The 20000-nt window shown below is 46.0% G+C and overlaps 1 protein-coding gene across 1 annotated transcript in view; it reads right to left on the reverse strand.

Moving 5' to 3' along the window:
* The window catches only part of LOC106599097 (adhesion G protein-coupled receptor L3), a 300554-nt gene that overhangs the window by 25293 nt on the left and 255261 nt on the right, over positions 1–20000 (reverse strand).

Genomic DNA, 20000 nt, shown 5'->3' on the forward strand with positions numbered 1-20000 from the left:
TACTATACTATACAAAACAATACTCCGCTGTAATATATTATACTATACTATAATATACTACTATAATACACTAAACTATACTACTATAATGCACTATACTACACTCCTTTACTATATTATACTACTATACTATATTATACTACTATACTAAATTATACTCCACTGCTATTTTACATTTACATTTAAGTCATTTAGCAGACGCTCTTATCCAGAGCGACTTACAAATTATAATATACTATGCTACTTTACTATATTATACTACTTTACTATATTGTGCTACTTTACTATATTATACTACTTTACTATATTATACTACTATACTATATTATACTACTATACTATATTGTACTACTATACTATATTATACTACTTTACTATATTATACTACTTTACTATATTGTGCTACTTTACTATAGTATACTACTTTACTATATTATACTACTTTACAATATTATACTACTATACTATATTATACTACTTTACTATATTATACTAATATACCATATTAAACTCTACAATATATACTCACTATCTGTTAAGAAGCTCCCATAGTCCACTATAACAGACACAGCCACTATAACAGCTGGTTAACCATATCCCTCTCTCCCATAGTCCACTATAACAGCTGGTTAACCATATCCCTCCCTCCCATAGTCCACTATAACAGCTGGTTAACCATATCCCTCCCTCCCATAGTCCACTATAACAGCTGGTTAACCATATCCCTCCCTCCCATAGTCCACTATAACAGCTGGTTAACCATATCCCTCTCTCCCATAGTCCACTATAACAGCTGGTTAACCATATCCCTCCCTCCCATAGTCCACTATAACAGCTGGTTAACCATATCCCTCCCTCCCATAGTCCACTATAACAGCTGGTTAACCATATCCCTCTCTCCCATAGTCCACTATAACAGCTGGTTAACCATATCCCTCTCTCCCATAGTCCACTATAACAGCTGGTTAACCATATCCCTCTCTCCCATAGTCCACTATAACAGCTGGTTAACCATATCCCTCTCTCCCACAGTCCACTATAACAGCTGGTTAACCATATCCCTCTCTCCCATAGTCCACTATAACAGCTGGTTAACCATATCCCTCCCTCCCATAGTCCACTATAACAGCTGGTTAACCATATCCCTCTCTCCCATAGTCCACTATAACAGCTGGTTAACCATATCCCTCTCTCCCATAGTCCACTATAACAGCTGGTTAACCATATCCCTCCCTCCCATAGTCCACTATAACAGCTGGTTAACCATATCCCTCCCTCCCATAGTCCACTATAACAGCTGGTTAACCATATCCCTCCCTCCCATAGTCCACTATAACAGCTGGTTAACCATATCCCTCTCTCCCATAGTCCACTATAACAGCTGGTTAACCATATCCCTCTCTCCCATAGTCCACTATAACAGCTGGTTAACCATATCCCTCTCTCCCATAGTCCACTATAACAGCTGGTTAACCATATCCCTCTCTCCCATAGTCCACTATAACAGCTGGTTAACCATATCCCTCTCTCCCATAGTCCACTATAACAGCTGGTTAACCATATCCCTCTCTCCCATAGTCCACTATAACAGCTGGTTAACCATATCCCTCCCTCCCATAGTCCACTATAACAGCTGGTTAACCATATCCCTCCCTCCCATAGTCCACTATAACAGCTGGTTAACCATATCCCTCTCTCCCATAGTCCACTATAACAGCTGGTTAACCATATCCCTCCCTCCCATAGTCCACTATAACAGCTGGTTAACCATATCCCTCCCTCCCATAGTCCACTATAACAGCTGGTTAACCATATCCCTCCCTCCCATAGTCCACTATAACAGCTGGTTAACCATATCCCTCCCTCCCATAGTCCACTATAACAGCTGGTTAACCATATCCCTCCCTCCCATAGTCCACTATAACAGCTGGTTAACCATATCCCTCCCTCCCATAGTCCACTATAACAGCTGGTTAACCATATCCCTCCCTCCCATAGTCCACTATAACAGCTGGTTAACCATATCCCTCCCTCCCATAGTCCACTATAACAGCTGGTTAACCATATCCCTCCCTCCCATAGTCCACTATAACAGCTGGTTAACCATATCCCTCCCTCCCATAGTCCACTATAACAGCTGGTTAACCATATCCCTCCCTCCCATAGTCCACTATAACAGCTGGTTAACCATATCCCTCTCTCCCATAGTCCACTATAACAGCTGGTTAACCATATCCCTCCCTCCCATAGTCCACTATAACAGCTGGTTAACCATATCCCTCCCTCCCATAGTCCACTATAACAGCTGGTTAACCATATCCCTCCCTCCCATAGTCCACTATAACAGCTGGTTAACCATATCCCTCCCTCCCATAGTCCACTATAACAGCTGGTTAACCATATCCCTCTCTCCCATAGTCCACTATAACAGCTGGTTAACCATATCCCTCTCTCCCATAGTCCACTATAACAGCTGGTTAACCATATCCCTCCCTCCCATAGTCCACTATAACAGCTGGTTAACCATATCCCTCCCTCCCATAGTCCACTATAACAGCTGGTTAACCATATCCCTCCCTCCCATAGTCCACTATAACAGCTGGTTAACCATATCCCTCCCTCCCATAGTCCACTATAACAGCTGGTTAACCATATCCCTCTCTCCCATAGTCCACTATAACAGCTGGTTAACCATATCCCTCTCTCCCATAGTCCACTATAACAGCTGGTTAACCATATCCCTCCCTCCCATAGTCCACTATAACAGCTGGTTAACCATATCCCTCTCTCCCATAGTCCACTATAACAGCTGGTTAACCATATCCCTCTCTCCCATAGTCCACTATAACAGCTGGTTAACCATATCCCTCTCTCCCTCCCATAGTCCACTATAACAGCTGGTTAACCATATCCCTCTCTCCCATAGTCCACTATAACAGCTGGTTAACCATATCCCTCCCTCCCATAGTCCACTATAACAGCTGGTTAACCATATCCCTCTCTCCCATAGTCCACTATAACAGCTGGTTAACCATATCCCTCTCTCCCATAGTCCACTATAACAGCTGGTTAACCATATCCCTCCCTCCCATAGTCCACTATAACAGCTGGTTAACCATATCCCTCTCTCCCATAGTCCACTATAACAGCTGGTTAACCATATCCCTCTCTCCCATAGTCCACTATAACAGCTGGTTAACCATATCCCTCTCTCCCATAGTCCACTATAACAGCTGGTTAACCATATCCCTCTCTCCCATAGTCCACTATAACAGCTGGTTAACCATATCCCTCCCTCCCATAGTCCACTATAACAGCTGGTTAACCATATCCCTCTCTCCCATAGTCCACTATAACAGCTGGTTAACCATATCCCTCCCTCCTCCCATAGTCCACTATAACAGCTGGTTAACCATATCCCTCCCTCCCATAGTCCACTATAACAGCTGGTTAACCATATCCCTCTCTCCCATAGTCCACTATAACAGCTGGTTAACCATATCCCTCTCTCCCATAGTCCACTATAACAGCTGGTTAACCATATCCCTCTCTCCCATAGTCCACTATAACAGCTGGTTAACCATATCCCTCCCTCCCATAGTCCACTATAACAGCTGGTTAACCATATCCCTCTCTCCCATAGTCCACTATAACAGCTGGTTAACCATATCCCTCCCTCCCATAGTCCACTATAACAGCTGGTTAACCATATCCCTCCCTCCCATAGTCCACTATAACAGCTGGTTAACCATATCCCTCTCTCCCATAGTCCACTATAACAGCTGGTTAACCATATCCCTCCCTCCCATAGTCCACTATAACAGCTGGTTAACCATATCCCTCTCTCCCATAGTCCACTATAACAGCTGGTTAACCATATCCCTCTCTCCCATAGTCCACTATAACAGCTGGTTAACCATATCCCTCTCTCCCATAGTCCACTATAACAGCTGGTTAACCATATCCCTCTCTCCCATAGTCCACTATAACAGCTGGTTAACCATATCCCTCTCTCCCATAGTCCACTATAACAGCTGGTTAACCATATCCCCTCCCTCCCATAGTCCACTATAACAGCTGGTTAACCATATCCCTCCCTCCCATAGTCCACTATAACAGCTGGTTAACCATATCCCTCTCTCCCATAGTCCACTATAACAGCTGGTTAACCATATCCCTCCCTCCCATAGTCCACTATAACAGCTGGTTAACCATATCCCTCCCTCCCATAGTCCACTATAACAGCTGGTTAACCATATCCCTCTCTCCCATAGTCCACTATAACAGCTGGTTAACCATATCCCTCCCTCCCATAGTCCACTATAACAGCTGGTTAACCATATCCCTCTCTCCCATAGTCCACTATAACAGCTGGTTAACCATATCCCTCCCTCCCATAGTCCACTATAACAGCTGGTTAACCATATCCCTCTCTCCCATAGTCCACTATAACAGCTGGTTAACCATATCCCTCTCTCCCATAGTCCACTATAACAGCTGGTTAACCATATCCCTCTCTCCCATAGTCCACTATAACAGCTGGTTAACCATATCCCTCCCTCCCATAGTCCACTATAACAGCTGGTTAACCATATCCCTCTCTCCCATAGTCCACTATAACAGCTGGTTAACCATATCCCTCTCTCCCATAGTCCACTATAACAGCTGGTTAACCATATCCCTCCCTCCCATAGTCCACTATAACAGCTGGTTAACCATATCCCTCTCTCCCATAGTCCACTATAACAGCTGGTTAACCATATCCCTCCCTCCCATAGTCCACTATAACAGCTGGTTAACCATATCCCTCCCTCCCATAGTCCACTATAACAGCTGGTTAACCATATCCCTCTCTCCCATAGTCCACTATAACAGCTGGTTAACCATATCCCTCCCTCCCATAGTCCACTATAACAGCTGGTTAACCATATCCCTCTCTCCCATAGTCCACTATAACAGCTGGTTAACCATATCCCTCTCTCCCATAGTCCACTATAACAGCTGGTTAACCATATCCCTCCCTCCCATAGTCCACTATAACAGCTGGTTAACCATATCCCTCCCTCCCATAGTCCACTATAACAGCTGGTTAACCATATCCCTCTCTCCCATAGTCCACTATAACAGCTGGTTAACCATATCCCTCCCTCCCATAGTCCACTATAACAGCTGGTTAACCATATCCCTCTCTCCCATAGTCCACTATAACAGCTGGTTAACCATATCCCTCTCTCCCATAGTCCACTATAACAGCTGGTTAACCATATCCCTCTCTCCCATAGTCCACTATAACAGCTGGTTAACCATATCCCTCTCTCCCATAGTCCACTATAACAGCTGGTTAACCATATCCCTCTCTCCCATAGTCCACTATAACAGCTGGTTAACCATATCCCTCTCTCCCATAGTCCACTATAACAGCTGGTTAACCATATCCCTCTCTCCCATAGTCCACTATAACAGCTGGTTAACCATATCCCTCCCTCCCATAGTCCACTATAACAGCTGGTTAACCATATCCCTCCCTCCCATAGTCCACTATAACAGCTGGTTAACCATATCCCTCCCTCCCATAGTCCACTATAACAGCTGGTTAACCATATCCCTCCCTCCCATAGTCCACTATAACAGCTGGTTAACCATATCCCTCCCTCCCATAGTCCACTATAACAGCTGGTTAACCATATCCCTCTCTCCCATAGTCCACTATAACAGCTGGTTAACCATATCCCTCTCTCCCATAGTCCACTATAACAGCTGGTTAACCATATCCCTCCCTCCCATAGTCCACTATAACAGCTGGTTAACCATATCCCTCTCTCCCATAGTCCACTATAACAGCTGGTTAACCATATCCCTCTCTCCCATAGTCCACTATAACAGCTGGTTAACCATATCCCTCTCTCCCATAGTCCACTATAACAGCTGGTTAACCATATCCCTCTCTCCCATAGTCCACTATAACAGCTGGTTAACCATATCCCTCTCTCCCATAGTCCACTATAACAGCTGGTTAACCATATCCCTCCCTCCCATAGTCCACTATAACAGCTGGTTAACCATATCCCTCTCTCCCATAGTCCACTATAACAGCTGGTTAACCATATCCCTCCCTCCCATAGTCCACTATAACAGCTGGTTAACCATATCCCTCCCTCCCATAGTCCACTATAACAGCTGGTTAACCATATCCCTCCCTCCCATAGTCCACTATAACAGCTGGTTAACCATATCCCTCCCTCCCATAGTCCACTATAACAGCTGGTTAACCATATCCCTCCCTCCCATAGTCCACTATAACAGCTGGTTAACCATATCCCTCCCTCCCATAGTCCACTATAACAGCTGGTTAACCATATCCCTCCCTCCCATAGTCCACTATAACAGCTGGTTAACCATATCCCTCTCTCCCATAGTCCACTATAACAGCTGGTTAACCATATCCCTCCCTCCCATAGTCCACTATAACAGCTGGTTAACCATATCCCTCCCTCCCATAGTCCACTATAACAGCTGGTTAACCATATCCCTCTCTCCCATAGTCCACTATAACAGCTGGTTAACCATATCCCTCCCTCCCATAGTCCACTATAACAGCTGGTTAACCATATCCCTCCCTCCCATAGTCCACTATAACAGCTGGTTAACCATATCCCTCTCTCCCATAGTCCACTATAACAGCTGGTTAACCATATCCCTCTCTCCCATAGTCCACTATAACAGCTGGTTAACCATATCCCTCCCTCCCATAGTCCACTATAACAGCTGGTTAACCATATCCCTCCCTCCCATAGTCCACTATAACAGCTGGTTAACCATATCCCTCCCTCCCATAGTCCACTATAACAGCTGGTTAACCATATCCCTCCCTCCCATAGTCCACTATAACAGCTGGTTAACCATATCCCTCTCTCCCATAGTCCACTATAACAGCTGGTTAACCATATCCCTCCCTCCCATAGTCCACTATAACAGCTGGTTAACCATATCCCTCCCTCCCATAGTCCACTATAACAGCTGGTTAACCATATCCCTCCCTCCCATAGTCCACTATAACAGCTGGTTAACCATATCCCTCTCTCCCATAGTCCACTATAACAGCTGGTTAACCATATCCCTCCCTCCCATAGTCCACTATAACAGCTGGTTAACCATATCCCTCTCTCCCATAGTCCACTATAACAGCTGGTTAACCATATCCCTCCCTCCCATAGTCCACTATAACAGCTGGTTAACCATATCCCTCTCTCCCATAGTCCACTATAACAGCTGGTTAACCATATCCCTCTCTCCCATAGTCCACTATAACAGCTGGTTAACCATATCCCTCTCTCCCATAGTCCACTATAACAGCTGGTTAACCATATCCCTCTCTCCCATAGTCCACTATAACAGCTGGTTAACCATATCCCTCCCTCCCATAGTCCACTATAACAGCTGGTTAACCATATCCCTCTCTCCCATAGTCCACTATAACAGCTGGTTAACCATATCCCTCCCTCCCATAGTCCACTATAACAGCTGGTTAACCATATCCCTCCCTCCCATAGTCCACTATAACAGCTGGTTAACCATATCCCTCCCTCCCATAGTCCACTATAACAGCTGGTTAACCATATCCCTCTCTCCCATAGTCCACTATAACAGCTGGTTAACCATATCCCTCCCTCCCATAGTCCACTATAACAGCTGGTTAACCATATCCCTCCCTCCCATAGTCCACTATAACAGCTGGTTAACCATATCCCTCCCTCCCATAGTCCACTATAACAGCTGGTTAACCATATCCCTCTCTCCCATAGTCCACTATAACAGCTGGTTAACCATATCCCTCTCTCCCATAGTCCACTATAACAGCTGGTTAACCATATCCCTCTCTCCCATAGTCCACTATAACAGCTGGTTAACCATATCCCTCTCTCCCATAGTCCACTATAACAGCTGGTTAACCATATCCCTCCCTCCCATAGTCCACTATAACAGCTGGTTAACCATATCCCTCCCCTCCCATAGTCCACTATAACAGCTGGTTAACCATATCCCTCCCTCCCATAGTCCACTATAACAGCTGGTTAACCATATCCCTCCCTCCCATAGTCCACTATAACAGCTGGTTAACCATATCCCTCTCTCCCACAGTCCACTATAACAGCTGGTTAACCATATCCCTCTCTCCCATAGTCCACTATAACAGCTGGTTAACCATATCCCTCCCTCCCATAGTCCACTATAACAGCTGGTTAACCATATCCCTCCCTCCCATAGTCCACTATAACAGCTGGTTAACCATATCCCTCCCTCCCATAGTCCACTATAACAGCTGGTTAACCATATCCCTCTCTCCCATAGTCCACTATAACAGCTGGTTAACCATATCCCTCTCTCCCATAGTCCACTATAACAGCTGGTTAACCATATCCCTCTCTCCCATAGTCCACTATAACAGCTGGTTAACCATATCCCTCTCTCCCATAGTCCACTATAACAGCTGGTTAACCATATCCCTCTCTCCCATAGTCCACTATAACAGCTGGTTAACCATATCCCTCCCTCCCATAGTCCACTATAACAGCTGGTTAACCATATCCCTCCCTCCCATAGTCCACTATAACAGCTGGTTAACCATATCCCTCTCTCCCATAGTCCACTATAACAGCTGGTTAACCATATCCCTCCCTCCCATAGTCCACTATAACAGCTGGTTAACCATATCCCTCCCTCCCATAGTCCACTATAACAGCTGGTTAACCATATCCCTCTCTCCCATAGTCCACTATAACAGCTGGTTAACCATATCCCTCTCTCCCATAGTCCACTATAACAGCTGGTTAACCATATCCCTCCCTCCCATAGTCCACTATAACAGCTGGTTAACCATATCCCTCTCTCCCATAGTCCACTATAACAGCTGGTTAACCATATCCCTCTCTCCCATAGTCCACTATAACAGCTGGTTAACCATATCCCTCTCTCCCATAGTCCACTATAACAGCTGGTTAACCATATCCCTCTCTCCCATAGTCCACTATAACAGCTGGTTAACCATATCCCTCTCTCCCATAGTCCACTATAACAGCTGGTTAACCATATCCCTCCCTCCCATAGTCCACTATAACAGCTGGTTAACCATATCCCTCTCTCCCATAGTCCACTATAACAGCTGGTTAACCATATCCCTCCCTCCCATAGTCCACTATAACAGCTGGTTAACCATATCCCTCCCTCCCATAGTCCACTATAACAGCTGGTTAACCATATCCCTCTCTCCCATAGTCCACTATAACAGCTGGTTAACCATATCCCTCTCTCCCATAGTCCACTATAACAGCTGGTTAACCATATCCCTCCCTCCCATAGTCCACTATAACAGCTGGTTAACCATATCCCTCTCTCCCATAGTCCACTATAACAGCTGGTTAACCATATCCCTCTCTCCCATAGTCCACTATAACAGCTGGTTAACCATATCCCTCTCTCCCATAGTCCACTATAACAGCTGGTTAACCATATCCCTCTCTCCCATAGTCCACTATAACAGCTGGTTAACCATATCCCTCCCTCCCATAGTCCACTATAACAGCTGGTTAACCATATCCCTCTCTCCCATAGTCCACTATAACAGCTGGTTAACCATATCCCTCCCTCCCATAGTCCACTATAACAGCTGGTTAACCATATCCCTCCCTCCCATAGTCCACTATAACAGCTGGTTAACCATATCCCTCCCTCCCATAGTCCACTATAACAGCTGGTTAACCATATCCCTCCCTCCCATAGTCCACTATAACAGCTGGTTAACCATATCCCTCCCTCCCATAGTCCACTATAACAGCTGGTTAACCATATCCCTCCCTCCCATAGTCCACTATAACAGCTGGTTAACCATATCCCTCCCTCCCATAGTCCACTATAACAGCTGGTTAACCATATCCCTCCCTCCCATAGTCCACTATAACAGCTGGTTAACCATATCCCTCCCTCCCATAGTCCACTATAACAGCTGGTTAACCATATCCCTCTCTCCCATAGTCCACTATAACAGCTGGTTAACCATATCCCTCTCTCCCATAGTCCACTATAACAGCTGGTTAACCATATCCCTCCCTCCCATAGTCCACTATAACAGCTGGTTAACCATATCCCTCCCTCCCATAGTCCACTATAACAGCTGGTTAACCATATCCCTCCCTCCCATAGTCCACTATAACAGCTGGTTAACCATATCCCTCCCTCCCATAGTCCACTATAACAGCTGGTTAACCATATCCCTCCCTCCCATAGTCCACTATAACAGCTGGTTAACCATATCCCTCCCTCCCATAGTCCACTATAACAGCTGGTTAACCATATCCCTCCCTCCCATAGTCCACTATAACAGCTGGTTAACCATATCCCTCTCTCCCACAGTCCACTATAACAGCTGGTTAACCATATCCCTCCCTCCCATAGTCCACTATAACAGCTGGTTAACCATATCCCTCCCTCCCATAGTCCACTATAACAGCTGGTTAACCATATCCCTCTCTCCCATAGTCCACTATAACAGCTGGTTAACCATATCCCTCCCTCCCATAGTCCACTATAACAGCTGGTTAACCATATCCCTCTCTCCCATAGTCCACTATAACAGCTGGTTAACCATATCCCTCCCTCCCATAGTCCACTATAACAGCTGGTTAACCATATCCCTCCCTCCCATAGTCCACTATAACAGCTGGTTAACCATATCCCTCCCTCCCATAGTCCACTATAACAGCTGGTTAACCATATCCCTCCCTCCCATAGTCCACTATAACAGCTGGTTAACCATATCCCTCTCTCCCATAGTCCACTATAACAGCTGGTTAACCATATCCCTCCCTCCCATAGTCCACTATAACAGCTGGTTAACCATATCCCTCCCTCCCATAGTCCACTATAACAGCTGGTTAACCATATCCCTCTCTCCCATAGTCCACTATAACAGCTGGTTAACCATATCCCTCTCTCCCATAGTCCACTATAACAGCTGGTTAACCATATCCCTCTCTCCCATAGTCCACTATAACAGCTGGTTAACCATATCCCTCCCTCCCATAGTCCACTATAACAGCTGGTTAACCATATCCCTCTCTCCCATAGTCCACTATAACAGCTGGTTAACCATATCCCTCCCTCCCATAGTCCACTATAACAGCTGGTTAACCATATCCCTCCCTCCCATAGTCCACTATAACAGCTGGTTAACCATATCCCTCCCTCCCATAGTCCACTATAACAGCTGGTTAACCATATCCCTCCCTCCCATAGTCCACTATAACAGCTGGTTAACCATATCCCTCCCTCCCATAGTCCACTATAACAGCTGGTTAACCATATCCCTCTCTCCCATAGTCCACTATAACAGCTGGTTAACCATATCCCTCTCTCCCATAGTCCACTATAACAGCTGGTTAACCATATCCCTCTCTCCCATAGTCCACTATAACAGCTGGTTAACCATATCCCTCTCTCCCATAGTCCACTATAACAGCTGGTTAACCATATCCCTCTCTCCCATAGTCCACTATAACAGCTGGTTAACCATATCCCTCTCTCCCATAGTCCACTATAACAGCTGGTTAACCATATCCCTCTCTCCCATAGTCCACTATAACAGCTGGTTAACCATATCCCTCCCTCCCATAGTCCACTATAACAGCTGGTTAACCATATCCCTCTCTCCCATAGTCCACTATAACAGCTGGTTAACCATATCCCTCCCTCCCATAGTCCACTATAACAGCTGGTTAACCATATCCCTCTCTCCCATAGTCCACTATAACAGCTGGTTAACCATATCCCTCTCTCCCATAGTCCACTATAACAGCTGGTTAACCATATCCCTCCCTCCCATAGTCCACTATAACAGCTGGTTAACCATATCCCTCTCTCCCATAGTCCACTATAACAGCTGGTTAACCATATCCCTCTCTCCCATAGTCCACTATAACAGCTGGTTAACCATATCCCTCTCTCCCATAGTCCACTATAACAGCTGGTTAACCATATCCCTCCCTCCCATAGTCCACTATAACAGCTGGTTAACCATATCCCTCCCTCCCATAGTCCACTATAACAGCTGGTTAACCATATCCCTCTCTCCCATAGTCCACTATAACAGCTGGTTAACCATATCCCTCCCTCCCATAGTCCACTATAACAGCTGGTTAACCATATCCCTCTCTCCCATAGTCCACTATAACAGCTGGTTAACCATATCCCTCTCTCCCATAGTCCACTATAACAGCTGGTTAACCATATCCCTCTCTCCCATAGTCCACTATAACAGCTGGTTAACCATATCCCTCCCTCCCATAGTCCACTATAACAGCTGGTTAACCATATCCCTCTCTCCCATAGTCCACTATAACAGCTGGTTAACCATATCCCTCCCTCCCATAGTCCACTATAACAGCTGGTTAACCATATCCCTCTCTCCCATAGTCCACTATAACAGCTGGTTAACCATATCCCTCCCTCCCATAGTCCACTATAACAGCTGGTTAACCATATCCCTCTCTCCCATAGTCCACTATAACAGCTGGTTAACCATATCCCTCTCTCCCATAGTCCACTATAACAGCTGGTTAACCATATCCCTCTCTCCCATAGTCCACTATAACAGCTGGTTAACCATATCCCTCTCTCCCATAGTCCACTATAACAGCTGGTTAACCATATCCCTCTCTCCCATAGTCCACTATAACAGCTGGTTAACCATATCCCTCTCTCCCATAGTCCACTATAACAGCTGGTTAACCATATCCCTCTCTCCCATAGTCCACTATAACAGCTGGTTAACCATATCCCTCTCTCCCATAGTCCACTATAACAGCTGGTTAACCATATCCCTCTCTCCCATAGTCCACTATAACAGCTGGTTAACCATATCCCTCCCTCCCATAGTCCACTATAACAGCTGGTTAACCATATCCCTCCCTCCCATAGTCCACTATAACAGCTGGTTAACCATATCCCTCCCTCCCATAGTCCACTATAACAGCTGGTTAACCATATCCCTCTCTCCCATAGTCCACTATAACAGCTGGTTAACCATATCCCTCTCTCCCATAGTCCACTATAACAGCTGGTTAACCATATCCCTCTCTCCCATAGTCCACTATAACAGCTGGTTAACCATATCCCTCTCTCCCATAGTCCACTATAACAGCTGGTTAACCATATCCCTCCCTCCCATAGTCCACTATAACAGCTGGTTAACCATATCCCTCTCTCCCATAGTCCACTATAACAGCTGGTTAACCATATCCCTCCCTCCCATAGTCCACTATAACAGCTGGTTAACCATATCCCTCTCTCCCATAGTCCACTATAACAGCTGGTTAACCATATCCCTCCCTCCCATAGTCCACTATAACAGCTGGTTAACCATATCCCTCCCTCCCATAGTCCACTATAACAGCTGGTTAACCATATCCCTCTCTCCCATAGTCCACTATAACAGCTGGTTAACCATATCCCTCCCTCCCATAGTCCACTATAACAGCTGGTTAACCATATCCCTCCCTCCCATAGTCCACTATAACAGCTGGTTAACCATATCCCTCTCTCCCATAGTCCACTATAACAGCTGGTTAACCATATCCCTCTCTCCCATAGTCCACTATAACAGCTGGTTAACCATATCCCTCTCTCCCATAGTCCACTATAACAGCTGGTTAACCATATCCCTCCCTCCCATAGTCCACTATAACAGCTGGTTAACCATATCCCTCCCTCCCATAGTCCACTATAACAGCTGGTTAACCATATCCCTCTCTCCCATAGTCCACTATAACAGCTGGTTAACCATATCCCTCCCTCCCATAGTCCACTATAACAGCTGGTTAACCATATCCCTCCCTCCCATAGTCCACTATAACAGCTGGTTAACCATATCCCTCTCTCCCATAGTCCACTATAACAGCTGGTTAACCATATCCCTCCCTCCCATAGTCCACTATAACAGCTGGTTAACCATATCCCTCCCTCCCATAGTCCACTATAACAGCTGGTTAACCATATCCCTCCCTCCCATAGTCCACTATAACAGCTGGTTAACCATATCCCTCTCTCCCATAGTCCACTATAACAGCTGGTTAACCATATCCCTCCCTCCCATAGTCCACTATAACAGCTGGTTAACCATATCCCTCCCTCCCATAGTCCACTATAACAGCTGGTTAACCATATCCCTCCCTCCCATAGTCCACTATAACAGCTGGTTAACCATATCCCTCTCTCCCATAGTCCACTATAACAGCTGGTTAACCATATCCCTCCCTCCCATAGTCCACTATAACAGCTGGTTAACCATATCCCTCCCTCCCATAGTCCACTATAACAGCTGGTTAACCATATCCCTCCCTCCCATAGTCCACTATAACAGCTGGTTAACCATATCCCTCTCTCCCATAGTCCACTATAACAGCTGGTTAACCATATCCCTCCCTCCCATAGTCCACTATAACAGCTGGTTAACCATATCCCTCCCTCCCATAGTCCACTATAACAGCTGGTTAACCATATCCCTCCCTCCCATAGTCCACTATAACAGCTGGTTAACCATATCCCTCTCTCCCATAGTCCACTATAACAGCTGGTTAACCATATCCCTCTCTCCCATAGTCCACTATAACAGCTGGTTAACCATATCCCTCCCTCCCATAGTCCACTATAACAGCTGGTTAACCATATCCCTCCCTCCCATAGTCCACTATAACAGCTGGTTAACCATATCCCTCCCTCCCATAGTCCACTATAACAGCTGGTTAACCATATCCCTCTCTCCCATAGTCCACTATAACAGCTGGTTAACCATATCCCTCTCTCCCATAGTCCACTATAACAGCTGGTTAACCATATCCCTCTCTCCCATAGTCCACTATAACAGCTGGTTAACCATATCCCTCCCTCCCATAGTCCACTATAACAGCTGGTTAACCATATCCCTCTCTCCCATAGTCCACTATAACAGCTGGTTAACCATATCCCTCTCTCCCATAGTCCACTATAACAGCTGGTTAACCATATCCCTCCCTCCCATAGTCCACTATAACAGCTGGTTAACCATATCCCTCCCTCCCATAGTCCACTATAACAGCTGGTTAACCATATCCCTCCCTCCCATAGTCCACTATAACAGCTGGTTAACCATATCCCTCCCTCCCATAGTCCACTATAACAGCTGGTTAACCATATCCCTCCCTCCCATAGTCCACTATAACAGCTGGTTAACCATATCCCTCCCTCCCATAGTCCACTATAACAGCTGGTTAACCATATCCCTCTCTCCCATAGTCCACTATAACAGCTGGTTAACCATATCCCTCTCTCCCATAGTCCACTATAACAGCTGGTTAACCATATCCCTCCCTCCCATAGTCCACTATAACAGCTGGTTAACCATATCCCTCCCTCCCATAGTCCACTATAACAGCTGGTTAACCATATCCCTCCCTCCCATAGTCCACTATAACAGCTGGTTAACCATATCCCTCTCTCCCATAGTCCACTATAACAGCTGGTTAACCATATCCCTCTCTCCCATAGTCCACTATAACAGCTGGTTAACCATATCCCTCTCTCCCATAGTCCACTATAACAGCTGGTTAACCATATCCCTCCCTCCCATAGTCCACTATAACAGCTGGTTAACCATATCCCTCTCTCCCATAGTCCACTATAACAGCTGGTTAACCATATCCCTCTCTCCCATAGTCCACTATAACAGCTGGTTAACCATATCCCTCTCTCCCATAGTCCACTATAACAGCTGGTTAACCATATCCCTCTCTCCCATAGTCCACTATAACAGCTGGTTAACCATATCCCTCCCTCCCATAGTCCACTATAACAGCTGGTTAACCATATCCCTCCCTCCCATAGTCCACTATAACAGCTGGTTAACCATATCCCTCCCTCCCATAGTCCACTATAACAGCTGGTTAACCATATCCCTCTCTCCCATAGTCCACTATAACAGCTGGTTAACCATATCCCTCTCTCCCATAGTCCACTATAACAGCTGGTTAACCATATCCCTCCCTCCCATAGTCCACTATAACAGCTGGTTAACCATATCCCTCCCTCCCATAGTCCACTATAACAGCTGGTTAACCATATCCCTCTCTCCCATAGTCCACTATAACAGCTGGTTAACCATATCCCTCCCTCCCATAGTCCACTATAACAGCTGGTTAACCATATCCCTCCCTCCCATAGTCCACTATAACAGCTGGTTAACCATATCCCTCTCTCCCATAGTCCACTATAACAGCTGGTTAACCATATCCCTCTCTCCCATAGTCCACTATAACAGCTGGTTAACCATATCCCTCTCTCCCATAGTCCACTATAACAGCTGGTTAACCATATCCCTCCCTCCCATAGTCCACTATAACAGCTGGTTAACCATATCCCTCTCTCCCATAGTCCACTATAACAGCTGGTTAACCATATCCCTCCCTCCCATAGTCCACTATAACAGCTGGTTAACCATATCCCTCCCTCCCATAGTCCACTATAACAGCTGGTTAACCATATCCCTCCCTCCCATAGTCCACTATAACAGCTGGTTAACCATATCCCTCTCTCCCATAGTCCACTATAACAGCTGGTTAACCATATCCCTCCCTCCCATAGTCCACTATAACAGCTGGTTAACCATATCCCTCTCTCCCATAGTCCACTATAACAGCTGGTTAACCATATCCCTCTCTCCCATAGTCCACTATAACAGCTGGTTAACCATATCCCTCCCTCCCATAGTCCACTATAACAGCTGGTTAACCATATCCCTCTCTCCCATAGTCCACTATAACAGCTGGTTAACCATATCCCTCTCTCCCATAGTCCACTATAACAGCTGGTTAACCATATCCCTCCCTCCCATAGTCCACTATAACAGCTGGTTAACCATATCCCTCTCTCCCATAGTCCACTATAACAGCTGGTTAACCATATCCCTCCCTCCCATAGTCCACTATAACAGCTGGTTAACCATATCCCTCTCTCCCATAGTCCACTATAACAGCTGGTTAACCATATCCCTCTCTCCCATAGTCCACTATAACAGCTGGTTAACCATATCCCTCTCTCCCATAGTCCACTATAACAGCTGGTTAACCATATCCCTCTCTCCCATAGTCCACTATAACAGCTGGTTAACCATATCCCTCTCTCCCATAGTCCACTATAACAGCTGGTTAACCATATCCCTCTCTCCCATAGTCCACTATAACAGCTGGTTAACCATATCCCTCTCTCCCATAGTCCACTATAACAGCTGGTTAACCATATCCCTCCCTCCCATAGTCCACTATAACAGCTGGTTAACCATATCCCTCCCTCCCATAGTCCACTATAACAGCTGGTTAACCATATCCCTCCCTCCCATAGTCCACTATAACAGCTGGTTAACCATATCCCTCCCTCCCATAGTCCACTATAACAGCTGGTTAACCATATCCCTCTCTCCCATAGTCCACTATAACAGCTGGTTAACCATATCCCTCTCTCCCATAGTCCACTATAACAGCTGGTTAACCATATCCCTCCCTCCCATAGTCCACTATAACAGCTGGTTAACCATATCCCTCTCTCCCATAGTCCACTATAACAGCTGGTTAACCATATCCCTCCCTCCCATAGTCCACTATAACAGCTGGTTAACCATATCCCTCTCTCCCATAGTCCACTATAACAGCTGGTTAACCATATCCCTCTCTCCCATAGTCCACTATAACAGCTGGTTAACCATATCCCTCCCTCCCATAGTCCACTATAACAGCTGGTTAACCATATCCCTCCCTCCCATAGTCCACTATAACAGCTGGTTAACCATATCCCTCCCTCCCATAGTCCACTATAACAGCTGGTTAACCATATCCCTCCCTCCCATAGTCCACTATAACAGCTGGTTAACCATATCCCTCTCTCCCATAGTCCACTATAACAGCTGGTTAACCATATCCCTCCCTCCCATAGTCCACTATAACAGCTGGTTAACCATATCCCTCTCTCCCATAGTCCACTATAACAGCTGGTTAACCATATCCCTCTCTCCCATAGTCCACTATAACAGCTGGTTAACCATATCCCTCCCTCCCATAGTCCACTATAACAGCTGGTTAACCATATCCCTCTCTCCCATAGTCCACTATAACAGCTGGTTAACCATATCCCTCCCTCCCATAGTCCACTATAACAGCTGGTTAACCATATCCCTCCCTCCCATAGTCCACTATAACAGCTGGTTAACCATATCCCTCTCTCCCATAGTCCACTATAACAGCTGGTTAACCATATCCCTCCCTCCCATAGTCCACTATAACAGCTGGTTAACCATATCCCTCCCTCCCATAGTCCACTATAACAGCTGGTTAACCATATCCCTCCCTCCCATAGTCCACTATAACAGCTGGTTAACCATATCCCTCCCTCCCATAGTCCACTATAACAGCTGGTTAACCATATCCCTCTCTCCCATAGTCCACTATAACAGCTGGTTAACCATATCCCTCTCTCCCATAGTCCACTATAACAGCTGGTTAACCATATCCCTCCCTCCCATAGTCCACTATAACAGCTGGTTAACCATATCCCTCCCTCCCATAGTCCACTATAACAGCTGGTTAACCATATCCCTCCCTCCCATAGTCCACTATAACAGCTGGTTAACCATATCCCTCTCTCCCATAGTCCACTATAACAGCTGGTTAACCATATCCCTCTCTCCCATAGTCCACTATAACAGCTGGTTAACCATATCCCTCCCTCCCATAGTCCACTATAACAGCTGGTTAACCATATCCCTCCCTCCCATAGTCCACTATAACAGCTGGTTAACCATATCCCTCTCTCCCATAGTCCACTATAACAGCTGGTTAACCATATCCCTCTCTCCCATAGTCCACTATAACAGCTGGTTAACCATATCCCTCCCTCCCACAGTCCACTATAACAGCTGGTTAACCATATCCCTCTCTCCCATAGTCCACTATAACAGCTGGTTAACCATATCCCTCCCTCCCATAGTCCACTATAACAGCTGGTTAACCATATCCCTCTCTCCCATAGTCCACTATAACAGCTGGTTAACCATATCCCTCTCTCCCATAGTCCACTATAACAGCTGGTTAACCATATCCCTCTCTCCCATAGTCCACTATAACAGCTGGTTAACCATATCCCTCTCTCCCATAGTCCACTATAACAGCTGGTTAACCATATCCCTCCCTCCCATAGTCCACTATAACAGCTGGTTAACCATATCCCTCTCTCCCATAGTCCACTATAACAGCTGGTTAACCATATCCCTCCCTCCCATAGTCCACTATAACAGCTGGTTAACCATATCCCTCCCTCCCATAGTCCACTATAACAGCTGGTTAACCATATCCCTCTCTCCCATAGTCCACTATAACAGCTGGTTAACCATATCCCTCTCTCCCATAGTCCACTATAACAGCTGGTTAACCATATCCCTCTCTCCCATAGTCCACTATAACAGCTGGTTAACCATATCCCTCTCTCCCATAGTCCACTATAACAGCTGGTTAACCATATCCCTCCCTCCCATAGTCCACTATAACAGCTGGTTAACCATATCCCTCTCTCCCATAGTCCACTATAACAGCTGGTTAACCATATCCCTCCCTCCCATAGTCCACTATAACAGCTGGTTAACCATATCCCTCTCTCCCATAGTCCACTATAACAGCTGGTTAACCATATCCCTCTCTCCCATAGTCCACTATAACAGCTGGTTAACCATATCCCTCTCTCCCACAGTCCACTATAACAGCTGGTTAACCATATCTCTCCCTCCCTCCCTCCCTCCCTCCCTCCCTCCCTCCCTCCCTCCCTCCCTCCCTCCCTCCCTCCCTCCCTCCCTCCCTCCCTCCCTCCCTCCCTCCCTCCCTCCCTCCCTCCTCTCTCTCTCCCTCCCTCCCTCCCTCCCTCCCTCCCTCCCTCCC

This window comes from Salmo salar, unplaced genomic scaffold, assembly GCF_905237065.1.
Source record: "Salmo salar unplaced genomic scaffold, Ssal_v3.1, whole genome shotgun sequence".
NCBI classification, from domain to species: domain Eukaryota; kingdom Metazoa; phylum Chordata; class Actinopteri; order Salmoniformes; family Salmonidae; genus Salmo; species Salmo salar.